Raw genomic sequence first — 14,652 nt, forward strand, 5'->3', positions numbered from 1 at the left:
TGAGCCTGAACCCCTCGTACAACTCCAGGAGTTTGAACATTCCTGCCATCCCCTTCAATCTGTGCCATCTTTACAGATTTATGGGCCTCTCTCTTCTTCTTTCAAATTTCTTTCTGATTTGATTGCAAGACTTCTCAATCTCAAGATTCAGAGGAACAAGTGTGTCCTTTCCTTTTCTGCCACGCATATACCAAAATTCACCTGAGATAGACAAATTAAGCAACTAAACAGATTAGAAACGAGAGAAATTAAAATCAAATTAGAATAAAAATTAATTAGACTGATATTGATAATTTTCAGTCCCCGGCAACGGCGCCAAAAACTTGTTGCGATAATTTTGCTATGCAAGTGCACACAGTCGCAGACTCGTAATAAAATGGTAAAACCAAGTATCGTCCTCAAGGACTGAGTTATCAATTACCAGTCAATTAATTTCTTTTTCTATTTGATGAATTGAAATTCTTGATTTTTGTAAAATACAGCAAAAGAACCAATAAAGTGCAGAAATAATAATCGACAATTAAATAGAATAATAACTAATAGTAAAACTTTTAATTTAATCACTGAGAAACAATTAGGATATTCAATCTCATCAACTATCCTTCCTATTATTCCCTAATGCAAAGTATGAATTCTTCTTATTTTTACCTAATTCAATTAACACGTTGAAACAGCAGCCTATAATCATACTATGAATTATAAACTCAACCTAGGTGACAATTTCCTATATTTCTATGGTAAATTGAACCACAAAGGTAGCATTAAATTCCACAACTTAATAACAGTTACACAATTAATTCAGATACTTTCGTTCTAAATCAAAATTATGTCCAATATAACCAAAGCATAATTAAATCTCACTTCTCAGATTTTGACTTAAAAAAATATATATATATATGACTAAAGATGGCCAATCAATAATCAATCTATAAGAACAGGTTATAAGGAATTGAAGAAGATTGAAGAAGAAAGAAATTAAAATTGCATTAGGTCATAACAGAAATTCAAGAGATTCAATTGAACATCCTAAACAGAAAATTAGTTCATAGTCATAGTACTAATCACAACAAAAACTAAAGATAACATCAGGAAGAAAAACATATAAAAAAATACTCTAAGCTTCAGCCTCCCAAAACCAGAACTCCTCCTTCGTCCGTACGTCCATTTTCCTTCTCCTTTTCGTCATTAAAACCTAGGATCTCAAACTTTAAAGAGGCGGGCCACGGCTCTACATACACTATGCCGCGGCCCGTGTCCACATTCCTGGGCAAAAAGCCCTTTCCATGTCGCGGCTCTCTGAAGCCATGCCGCGGCCCGCATCATCGTTTTCTGGGCAGAGTGTCCATCCATGCCGCGGCTCTATCTAGCCATGCCGCAGCCCGAAGACTTCCTGAAAAACAATGCTTCTGTTTCCCACCTAGCTGCGGCTCCCCTTTGCTCATGCCGTGGCTCTTAAGGGAATTCTCAATTCTTCAAGTTTTCATCCCAAATTTTCACCAACACTTCCAAATTGTGTTAAAAACCATTCTTGATCGAAATATGATGAAAAACTCAGTTATTTCTTCCTTTTCTTTGGTATTTTCTTCCACATGCTCAATTCTTCTTGACATTCACAAAAACAACCAAACAAAGCATAAACCCGCGCAAAATGAAGGAAAAACAAAATAAAAGACTACTAAAAACATCACCAAAACATAATAAAAACTAGACTCAACAAATGACATCAAATTTTCAACCACATACATAAATGACATAAACTTTTGAACCAAAATTTATGAATTTTTATCCATTCAGCTCTATTTATAATCCAAGTCTCTTTAAACCACAATATTTTAAATTTAAACCCCTAAGCATTAAATTTAAACCCCTAAGCTTTAAATTTAAACCACTTGCTTAAAATTTTAAACAACAATATAAATGGCATCAAATTTTGATCCCTAATGTTAAATGGCATCACGAATTTTGATCCACAAGGCTAATTGGCATCAAATTTAAACCAAAATTTATAAATTTTAATCCATTAAGTTCTATTTATAATCCAAGTCTCTTTATCCAACAATGTTTTTAATTTAAAACCCTAAGCTTTAAATGTGAACATCTTTTCTAAAAATTTAAACTACAATCCAAATCAAATCAAATAATGAACCCCAACGCTAAATGACATCATATTTAAACCACAATCTATAAATTGTTATCAAATAAGCTCTTTTTATAATTATATGTGTGTTGATCTAAAATATTGGTTTATGTTATAAAACTGTTTACTTGATCTAACTCATTTTATATTGTGTGAGCATTGTTAAGTTATTCTCTATAAAGAAAAGAGAGCCGCGGCTCGCTAAAATTGCAATTAGTTTGCTATCGCTGAGCGCCGCAGCGCCAAATTGCAATAAAAGTTTACCTTCGCTGGGAGCCACGGCACTACATTTGCAATAACTTTCCTTGTCTGCGCGCCACGGCTCATTAATAGAGTGCCGCGGCGCGACCCCAAGCCCTCTACTTTTTATATACTTTTCTAGATCTCATTTATTCATTATTTCAAAACATCATATTCCGTTTTAGGGTTCAATCATCTTTTCCGGGTTTACAACTTTTGTGTGCCATCTTGGAAGAAGATTTTCAAGTAAGTATATGTATTATAATTCTTATATTAAATCTTGTATGAAGAAGGTTCTTTGTTTAGAAAAAATTTATGTTATGATGTTAGTTATTTTAGGGGTGTTTTGTTGTTAGTAGAGGAACTTTTATATTAGTTTAAATTGTTGTTTGTTTCTTAGTTTTTGTTGATTACTGCATTTTATGTTTAAGTTTTTGGGCATTACATTGTTGGAAATCAAGTATTGAAGGTTGCTTTATTAGTGTGCTCACCAAGTGTTTGTGAAATTGACTCAATGAGGTTCTATGTCATAATTTCATTATTTTTGGTCTCGTAATTATTTTTGGCCTAGATAGAAAAGGTTTACAATGCAACGTTGTGGCATAAGGAAACGAAAAGAGACAAACATGTATTGAATGAGAAGAAGACATTTGAGTTTTCTAAATTATTTAAACCAAAGAAAAAAAAATAAAAAAATTGTTTGGTTGAATCGTATAAAACAACATATATGATATGGGACTGTGAGTATTATATGAGGTTGCTATAGAATCTCTTTCACTGATAAATTAAAAATATTTTACATGAATATATTCTTTAAACCAAAGAAAACATTGCTTCTTTGATTTCTAAGGTTCGAAGCATTGAAACTAATAAAAAAACAAAAAAAATGTTCATATATTATAATGAATAATAATAAACAGTCTTTTAGTGTAGAAGCTAAGAACCCATTTCCTGTATAAAGCTGCCATAGAGAAATTAAAAACATTAGTATTTCAAAGATCAATCATGATACATAAGAATTCGTAATATATGGTCAAATTTTCAAGAATCATTCTAGCAATCTACTTTCTTTACTTCCAAATTACATTTTATGATATTTTCTAAGCAGAAGATGATAACTGTAAATTATATGAAACATAATTATGTTTAGGAGAATTATATGTTGTGAGCTCATTGATTGCTTGTAGAATTATATGTATTGGAGAATTATATGTTCTGAGCATACGATCTGTCTCCACCTTATAATTACACATTAAAGCCCATTGCTTGCTTTTTATGTCTTGGAGAATTATATGTTGTGAGCTTATTGCTTGCTTTCTTGATCACCCCTAATTTTTTTTAGGCAATTCAATATTATATATATGAGTTATTATAAATATAAATATATGCCTATTTGATGATTATACAATGTTTTGACATCATTGTTTTTGGTATTGTATTTTTTAGGTAATTTTGAAGAAATATTTTTTGTGTCTTATCTTGTGCAAATGGATCCTAAAAAGAAATCAAAGGTATCTACTGAAGCTTCTACTTCTAGGGATAAAAATCCAAAGTTTAACTTAGATAAGTTTGTTAGTGAAGAAGCTGAGAAGAGATTTGATAGTATGCGAGCAAAGAAAGTATTGGGTGAACGAGGCATGGAATTCGATTCTAGACTAAAGCATGATCCAATTTACAATAGTATTCTTGTTAATATTGAGAAGAGGGGGTGGAAGACTTTAGTTCAAGTACCTTATGGAGGAATAAAACAATTGGTAATAAAATTTTATGCTAATATTCCGGACTGCCGCAAAAATAAATGTTTTGTTCGTGGAAAATGGGTGCCTTTCGATATTAATACTATAAATGGTATTTTCAAGTTGGTTACCTTAGATCCTGAGGAGGATGAGTATGTAAAATTTATAGAAGGACAAATTGATTTTGGTGCAGTGATAAATCGCTTGTGTAAACCAGGCTCTCAATGGGTTATGTCTAATGGGAAACCTCGACATTTGATGAAAGCAGATATGACAAAAGAAGCCACTGCTTGGACTTATTTTGTGTGTGCAAATCTTCTTCCAGTTTCTCATGTATCCTCTATTACTGTTGAGCGTGCACTACTTATTTATGCCATTTTGGAGGGGTACACAATTGACATTGGCAAAGTGATCAATAGTAGCCTCAAACGTTTTGGACGGGGAGGCACAACAGGAGGTTTGGGACATGCATCCACTGTTACAACGTTGTGTCAAAAAGCTGACACTCCATCATGGACAGATGACCTCTATGTTAGGGCTCTTCCTACTATTACTGCTGTTATGGTGAATGCATATGGTGAACAAACTGTTAAACGGTTAGCAAGAGCTAATTTAGCAGGTGCCATACCAGAGGAGAATGAGGAAGAAGAGATTGAACCTATGGCAGAGGATGCACATGTTCGTATCACTCCCCCTACAGATCCATATATGCAGTTCTTAGCTCAACAAAACTCTCATATCATTCAACAAAATGATTTTATATATCGGCAAAATTCGCATTTGATGCATTACTATGCCCAACGTAGTCAATATGATGCGGAACACACTACCCATATCAACTCTTTGCTTGGGCGCTGGGATCAAAATCAACAAGATCCTATCTTCTTTCAGCAGCCACCACTTTTCCCACCATTTGATTCCCAGCCACCATATCCTCAACATCCACCGCAGCCCCCATATTAGTTTATTGGTCAGCTCGTTGATTTGTTTTATTTACTTTTTATAACTAACGTAGGTCTCTCACTTTAGATGCCTAGGAGGGCAGAAGCTAATGTAATGACCTGAATTTAATATTTATGATATGAACAATTTATGCTTGTTCTTAACTGTCTAGTAACGGTCGGTCCAAAATTCTCTTTCTATTTTTATCAGTTGCCAAGAAGATCAATTCCCAGAGACCCCTGAGATTTTTCCCATTCACATGTTGTGTTATTATTTTACTTCTCTTGTTAGGCCAATTCATTTTCAACTTTCTTTTTCTCTTATCTAGTAGTACTACTATACCCTTTTGTTTCAAGATTAATTAGAGTTTTGAGATACCTAGATAAACTTAATATGAATCCCAATACCAAGAGTATAAACTTATCAGTACTATGTTTTTGCTTACATAGCAAACCCGAGAACCCCTTTTTCAACCACACTCAATGCTCACAAAAGTCTCAACTAAACAATGAAGATATATGAACTAAAATCCACTAAAGATCAATGAACATACCATTGTAAAACAAAAGACAAAAGACAAGAAAGATCAAACTAGTTGTTCTTGAACTTGTTATTACCTGAACAACAAACATGAGTTTGGGGTGTTCTTCATGTAGTGGACTGATTTGAAGTCACCAAGGAACATAAGAGCTTCTGACATGCTAATATAACGACTGACAGGTCTTGAAGGCCACATTAGAAAGAGGCCTCCCAGGGTATATATATGTAACCAATGATCCACTCTGTAATGAATAACAAGTTATATTCAAAACCAAATCCATGGTTAATTTTTTCAAGTCAAGAGTTTTGAGCATGTCTTTACCATGTTTGTTGTGGCTTGAATAATCCCAATCTGTTAAGGGAATAAAAAAAGCAATTCCACAAGCCATTAAAAAATCTACCAGCATGGGAGTTGAATCTGATTGCTAAAACCTTCACAAGCAAAGATTGAAAGACCAAATGTATCAGTAAACAAGACAAATCCTCTACAGCAACCCCAGCAGTTGTGGGACACATTCTTGGCCAGAGTGCAGTCATTATTAACATTCAAACCTCACCAGATTGGGCCAAAGGCATCATAGGATTATCATGAAGACAAAACCAACATCAAGTATATACCAATATATAGCTCCCAATATGATGTAGTTCGCTGCTTTAACAATTATAAAACAAAACAATTAAAGTTATAATTTACCATATTTGATGGAGTTGTCAATACCCAAGATAACCTAATTTGTGTAAACATTTGTACAAATGCAAGTTGATCAGAAACTCTTGCAGCATATGTAGTAGGAGCAGCAAAATTTTTGAGTTGAAATGATTAATTTAAGAAAAAACAAAAACAAATTATACTGAATGTATGGTTTTATCTGATTTCCTTTTATATATAAAACAGAGAAGAAAGATTAAAAACCCTGACATTCTCAGTGACCAAATACTCTACAGACCAAAAAAATATAATTGCAATAAAACCATACATTTATGCTTGTTCTTAAATATCCTTATACATTTATGCATAGTTGGAAGCATCATGTCATGGGGTTAGTATTCTTAGCAGATTTTTGAGTAATCTAGGAATTGAGCATTTTTAAAGCTGTCAAGTGGCTAATGAGATATTTAAAGAGTTGTTCTACTACAAGTTTAATATTGGTCCCCAAACTGATGCATCAAGTGTGATTGGCTTTGTTGAATCTGACTATGCAGCAGATTTAGACTAAAGAAGAATTCAATCTGGTTTTGTATTTCATTAAATGGCTGCACTATAGGTTAGAAAGCTAATCTTTTCAATCTATTGTTGCTTTATCAGATATTTTTTGGGCCAACTTGGCCTGATGTTCTTAGCTTGGTAGTTTCTGTGTAGAGCAATAAAAGGTTGGATAACTCTTGCTTGATTGGCATGTGTTTGTTGGATGTTTTGGAAAGCTAGAAATGAAGTGTTGTGCGTGGAAAGAAGGATGACAGCAGAGGAGATAATGGCTTTTGCTAGAGCTTATTTTGCTTATTGGAAGACTGCCCAACACAATATTGAGATGGATCTGTTTGGTAGTCTCAGTGAATCTCATAAATTGGTGCAATCAATTAAAGCAGGACAAGGAAGAATCAAAATCACTGTTGATGCTGCTTTGTTTGATTTTGTTGGCTGTTTCGGTATAGGTTGGATAGCAAGGAATGAAGATGGTGAGCTGATTGAGGGTGCTAAAGAAGTGTTCAAAGGAGTTGAATCTCCCCTTATTGCTGAAGTCATTTGGCTAAAGGAAGTTCTTCACATGAAGATGATGACCTCATCTTCTTCACATGAAGATTCATTTGAAAACGACTTCATTTGAAAATGACAAGCATTAGTTAATTGTATGAATGCAATTGTGGTCATTTTTACATGATTTGTTTTATTTACTTTTTATAACTAACCTAGGCCTCTCACTTTAGATGCCTAGGAGGGCAGAAGCTAATGTAATGATCTGAATTTAATATTTATGATATGAACTGGAATAGCTCATTTTTCCAATATGTGTGGTGTTCTCTCATGACAAAACAGCTAAATTCTGCTCCAAGTTAGGTCTGATATGCTGGAGTATGTTAAAAAATGCCATGCTGCAACCCCAGATTTCAAGTTTCCTAATACAAGTTAGCTGTTAGCATCCCAAAAGCTCAAGTGGTAGTGCCAGAAACTGAGTTATATATTTATGTTATGTAGATTTTATTTCATCCTCTTGAATCTGCTTTCACTTCAGCTTTATATCAATTCAGAATAAAGGTTTCAAATCAATTTCAGAACAGAAAATTTCTTCAAGCTTGATAATTACTAAAAAATGAAAGAAAGAAAGAAAAATAATTTGAAGTGAATTTGAACTGTTTTGTTATTTACCAGCATACAATACCATGCTTCGATTTTAGATTCAAAAAGGTAAAAAAGCAGTTAAACCCTAAAACCACAAACCAAATGGCATCAATTTTTGAACCACAAGGCTAAATGGTATATAATTTTCATTCATTAACCTCTTTTAATAATCCAAGTTTCTTTAAACCACAATGATTTACGTTTAAACCAGTGAGCTTTAAATTTAAACCGCTAAGATTTAAATTTAAACCACTTGCCTAAAAATTTAAACCATAAACCAATTGGCATCAAATTTTGAACCACAAGGCTGAATGGCATCAAATTTAAATCACAATTTATAAATTTTTATCCATTAAGCTCTATTTATAATCCAAATCTCTTTAAACCACAACCTTTTAAATTTAAACCCCTAAACTTTAAATTTAAACCCCTAACTTTAGATTTAAACCTATTGGTTAAAAATTTTGAACTACAAGGCTAAATGAATCAAATTTTGAATTACAAGGCTAAATGGAATCAAATTTTGAACCATAATTTATAAATTTTTATCCATTAAGCTATATTTACAATCCAAGTCTCTGTAACCAAAATGTTTTAAATTTAAACCCCTAATTTTTAAATTTAAACCCCAAACCAAATGGCATCAAATTTTGAACCCCAAAGCTAAATGGCATCACATTTAAACTACAATTTGATAAATTTTTATCCATTAAGCCTTAATTATAAATTAATACCACTTAATCCACAATATTTTAAATTTAAACCACTAAGATTTAAATGTATACCACAAGGCTTAAAATTTAAACCACTTGCCTGAAAATTTAAACCACAAGACTTGGATGGCTTAAAACATGAGCCTAATGGTTTAAAATTTAGGCAACAATTTACAATTTTTTTATCCTTTTAAGCTTAAATTGTAAACCTTGTATCATTAAACCCCTAGGTTTGAAATTTAAACAAAAGGCTTGAAATTTGAACTACTTGCCTTAAAATTTAAACCCCTAATCTTAAATGGCATCCAAATTTAATTCTCAAAGTTTAAGTTATAATCATTTAGCCTTATATCATAAACATTGTCTTTTTAACCATTATGTTTAAAATTTAAACTAACACCCTCTAAATTTAAAATTCTACCCTTAAAATTTAAAACATATTTTTTTATTGGTTAAAAATTTAGACCCCAAGTTGTGATTGGCAAAAAAATTTTGAACCACAATGCTAAATATCATCAAATTTTGATCCACAAAGCTAAATATCATTAATTTTTTATCCATAATTTATGAATTTTTATCCATTCAGCTCTATTCATAATCAAAGCCTATGTTACCCTCAATGTTATGAATTTTAAACCATTAAGCTTTAAATTTAAACCACTAAGGTTTAAATTTAAACCGCTTGCCTAAATCTTTAAACCACAATCTAAAAGACATCAAATTTTGATCCACAAGGCTGAATGGTATATAATTTTTATTCATTAACCTTTCTTAATAATCCAAGTTTCTTTAAACCACAATAGTTTAAGTTTAAACCAGTGAGCTTTAAATTTAAACTCCTAAGCTTTAAATTTAAACCATTTGCCTAGAAATTTAAACCATAAAGCAATTGGCATCAAATTTTGAACCACAAGGCTAAATGACACCAAATTTAAATCACAATTTATAAATTTTTATCCATTAAGCTCTATTTATAATCCAAGTCTCTTTAAACCACAACCTTTTAAATTTAAACACTAAACTTTAAATTTAAACCCCTATCTTTATATTTAAACCAATTGCTTAAAATATTTGAACCACAAGTCTAAATGCATCAAATTTTGATTTACAAGGCTAAATAGTATCAATTTTTGAACCATTATTTATAATTTTTTATCCATTAAGCTCTATTTATAATCCAAGTTTCTTTAAACCAAAATGTTTTAAATTTAAACCCCTAATTTTTAAATTTAAACGACTCCCGTAAAAATTTAAACCACAAACCAAATGACATCAAATTTTGTATCCCAAGGCTAAATGGCATCACATTTAAACCACAATTTGATAATTTTTTATCCATCAAGCCTTAATTATAAATTAAGACCACTTAATCCACAATATTTTTAATTTAAACCACTAAGATTTAAATGTATACCACAAGGCTTAAAATTTAAACCACTTGCCTGAAAATTTAAACCACAAGACTTGGATAGCTTAAAACATGAGCCTAATGGTTTAAAATTTAGGCAACAATTTACAATTTTTTTATGCTTTTAAGCTTAAATTATAAACCTTGTATCTTTAAACCCCTAGGTTTGAAATTTAAATCACGAGGCTTGAAATTTGAACCACTTGCCTTAAAATTTAAACCCCTAATCTTAAATGGCATTCAAATTTAATCCTCAAAGTTTAAGTTATAATCATTTAGGCTTATATCATAAACATTGTCTTTTTAACCATTATGTTTAAAATTTAATCCAACACCCTTTAAATTTAAAACATATTGTTTTATTGGTTAAAAATTTAGACCCCAAGTTGTGATTGGCAAAAAAAAAAAAAAAATTATATATTTTGTTATATGTGTTCACTGTGCGCCGCGGCCCATATATTTTCGAGCCGCGGCGCACAGCTACATAAAATTGCTTTATTTTTAACCCACCGGCGCGCCGCGGCTCTAGCCTTCCTTTTTATGTGCGCCGCGGCGCGGTGATTAGATCAAAAACCCGTGGCACATTCTTCACATGCCCAAAGTGTGTTGTATTATAACCCCTTACGTATTTGTATTATTATTATATTTTCAGTGTTTTCACAAACCCAAGTTCAGTGTTTTCCCAAATCATTCTTAGCTCTAAACTCATTATCTTCTTCTCCATTTTCAACATTTCATTTATAGCTTTGGTTTGACCCTCCCTTTATGAGGACAACCATTCTTTTTTTGATCGTCCATATTCGAAGCTATTAGAGGATTTTTTAGCTTAAATTGAGCTTCTAACAAGGTATTTTCAATGTTTTCTTGCAAATTTATTCTGTGTTTTTTTTTGGAATCTTAACTGAAAATTAAAATTTAACAATGTTAATAGATGCAAGTAACTGTAAAATATATTCTGTTTTTTTTCGTTGTATATATATATATATATGTATTCATTGTTTCACTTAACTTATCCATGCATCCAATAATGATTATTTTAATGCTTTGATTTTAGTTCATAATCATGCATTGTATCTGTTTGACAAAATACTTCAACTGAAATTCAATTGTATAGTATTAAGAATAAGGATTTTATTACTCTTTTGTTGAATTGATTTTCATGCCTTGTAAGTGTTTGACAAAATGTCTTAACTAAATTGCAGTTTGTATAATCCTTAGAATATGCGATTTTGATTCAATATTATTATATTTATAGGACATTAAATTCCATGATTAAATGTATGAAAATGTCTTCAATATTATGTGTTTTGTTTGTTCTTTATATATATATATATTTTAAAGCTGGAAGTGTTATTTTAAAAACATGTTGTTTATATCTTTTGTTTGTTTTTTATGTAAGATATGGCAAAGAAAGCTCGTATCACGAAGAAGAATAGGAAATCAGGTTAGTATCATAAAAAATTGAATGTTTTCAAGGTAATTTTACATTGTTTATATATGTTTCTTGTTTTGCTTTAAAAAATAAAAGAAGATAATGTTTTCGATTTAATTATTTGTTTTCTATTTTTTTTTATTTTTATGTGCAGAATTTAAGTCCAAATAAGCTGATTTTTGCTAAGAATCAAATGAAAGTTAATTTTCAAGATCATCAACTCAATTTCCGTTGTATTGAGAATTCTCTAACTGATGCTCAATTTGAAAAGTTAAAGGATTCATGCTTGGGATTTCTCTTAGATATTAATAGTAACCTAAAAGTTTGTTCCATGATTGTTCATTCTCTAATTCTTCATGAGGATGGTAGCTCTAGTAGACAAGACATCCGAATGAACTTTGGAGGGAAAAGAGCAAAGTTTGGAATTGAAGAATTTGCTCTAATAACTGGTCTAAATTTTTCCCAGCTTCCTACTGATGTTGATCATAGTGTTCAACCCAATAGATTAATAGAAAAGTACTTCTCTGGGAAATCATCAATCTCAAGAAATGACTTGAAAAACCTTCTCATGTCTTCGAAAATAGATGACGAAGATGCCGTTAAGATAGCTAAAGTACATATTGTGCAAAACATTTTAGAAAGTAAAAGAGGTGACAGGTTTGTTGATGATTTTGTTTTGAAATTGGTTGATGATGAACAAAAGTTTGAGAATTATCCATGGGGTCGTCGTTCGTTCAATGAAACTATTGGGAGTATTTCAAGTGTTTTGGATTTGTAAAAAAACAATTATGAGTTGTGCGGCTTCCCTGTGGCTTTCCAAGTGTGGGGTTATGAGGTTATTCCATCATTGGGATCTTTGTTTGGCGCTCGTGTAAGTTCAAAAATCCCTAGAATCTTAAATTGGAAGTCAACTAAAGTGAACAATCTCCGATCAATTTGGTCTAAAGTTTTCCAAAAATCAAAAGTACGTATTCATATATATATTTATATTCTTAGTATTGTTCTTCAATTAATTTCAATTGTTGTACTGTTAACAATTTTGTTTTGTTCATTCATTTTCTTATTTTTATGTATATAGGTTGATTATGTTTGTTTGTCTCCATCTAGTGCGGAAAAAGAGTCATTGCACCTTAATGGTATGTTTACTGACACAGTAATTCTTGAAAGAGGAATATACATGGATGCAAACAATCCCCCCTCAATGATGAGTAACAAGACAAAAAGTAGCTCAATTGATGAAGAAATTATTTCAATATTGAAGGTATATTTATATTATCTACTATTTTTTCATAATTTAATAATGTATGTTCTTTTTTTTTTCATTTTTGTTTAGGACTTGCGGTTTATATTTTAGTATATTTTGTTTTCTTTTTTTTTTCTAATTTGTTCTATAACCTATGATTTTTTTCCTAGGAGCTCAAAGAGGAGATCATTGAAATAAAAAAAGATATTGTTGAAATTAAAAGTGGAATTGGTCAGATTAATATATGCATGGCACAAATTGATGAGAGAACGAAAGATACAGATGCCATGAAGAAACAAATAGAAGATTATGAACAACTAATTAAAATTTTTTTGAAACAAAATGATTTAAAGAAATGCATACATGAAGAAGGAGAACAAGTGAAAGAGAGAAGCAAAAAACGTTTGAAATATGTGCAAGATTCCAAAGTTTAAGAGAAAACTAGAAAGTTATCTGCTCAAGAGGATTTGCAAGCATGCATAAATGATTTGTTAAGTGGTGAAATACTTCTAAGTAGTCCTGAATGTGTTCCTCAACCAAAGGTACAAATTAAAAATATTATCTATTTTTCAATAAAGTTTTGTGTTAATTTTCATTTAATTATCATGTTCTTAACTTTCATCTTTTATTATTTGTAGGAATGCATGAATTTTGCAAGCAATGCCCCTATTGAACAAAGAGAAAATTATAATAAGAGGAGCATACATGGCAAGCAACCACCAAATATTTCTAAAATTTTAGAGAAAATAAAAAAAAAACCTTCTACACTGTTGAGATCAACTGGCGAGATTGTTCCTAGCAATCCAAAATGCATTCCTCCTTCTCTGTCAATTGTAAAAAGTGCCCCACAAGTATAAACTTTGAATTTGATGATACTTGCATAAACATGTATTAATTTTTTTTTTTTTTAATTGTAGTTGCTGATTTTTTTGATATGTAGGTTGTCAATGAAAAATTCTATCAAAAGGAAGAAAATATTGCAAAGAACTTTAGAGGAACAGAAGAACAAAAAGAAGTAAAAGAAGTGAAGCAAATGAAAAGTGATCATGATGATTCAAGTGCAATCATGGCTTCCCCACCATCCATGACAACTATTGTGGAACCAAGTGAATTGCTTTGTTCTTCTGTGAACTCTACAGAAGTAAAGAATACTTGTCATTTCTTAGGCAGATTTCCATTTGAGAGTGAATTTGAAGTTATGCCTGTTCCAGAAGCAATTTCGTTCTTCTTGGAGTGGTACACTCATGGTATGAATAAGAAAAGGTAAATGAATTGTGTTTGTGTTTTCTTTTCAATTTTTTTTATTATTTTATATATATCTTTTTATAAATGTTTGTTGATTTTGTAGAAGTAAATCATCTCCATATGCTGCATTTCATGCCAAATTAAAATCGCCTTTATCATTGGGAGGGATAGAAATTGAAAACAAAAAGTGGTTCTTTGATTTGTGTGATGCAGAAGGTCTCATCAATAACGATGTAAGATTTTATACTATCTAGCATTTATTATTATATTGTGCATACTTTAGAATGTTTTCATTTTCAATTTTGTTATGTTATAATTGGATTATATATTTTATGTTTTTTTTATATATTTTTTTTGCAGCATATTGATATATATTTTTACTATTTGCGAAAGAAGGCATTGTCTCATACTTGTTATCCTTCATTTCAGAAATGTACTACAACAAGTTGTGTTTTTGATCACTACATGACCCTAATTAGTTGTGATGAAGCTCATTTAAGGAAGATGATTTCAGATGTAAAAAAAAAATGATCAACATAAAAGGATAAAGCATCCATGTCCCAAAATGAAGGCTATTATTGATTTCATTCTGGGAAAAATATTGAAATTTGGAAAGTCATGGTTTGAAGTTGACTTTGTTTTCATGCCATTTCTTATTCCACAAGGAAGGGGGATTTA

General features: G+C 31.1%; 1 long non-coding RNA gene across 1 annotated transcript; it reads right to left on the minus strand.

Annotated features, from left to right (window-relative positions):
• Positions 1-3,122: 3,122 nt before the first annotated feature.
• Positions 3,123-5,828, minus strand: LOC133789820 (uncharacterized). The gene is made up of 2 exons (XR_009873724.1): positions 5,673-5,828; positions 3,123-3,338 (listed from the first exon to the last, which is right to left on the minus strand). It is a non-coding gene; the product is annotated as an uncharacterized LOC133789820 (long non-coding RNA).
• Positions 5,829-14,652: the final 8,824 nt, after the last annotated feature.

This window comes from Humulus lupulus, chromosome 7 (assembly GCF_963169125.1).
Source record: "Humulus lupulus chromosome 7, drHumLupu1.1, whole genome shotgun sequence".
Classification (NCBI taxonomy): domain Eukaryota; kingdom Viridiplantae; phylum Streptophyta; class Magnoliopsida; order Rosales; family Cannabaceae; genus Humulus; species Humulus lupulus.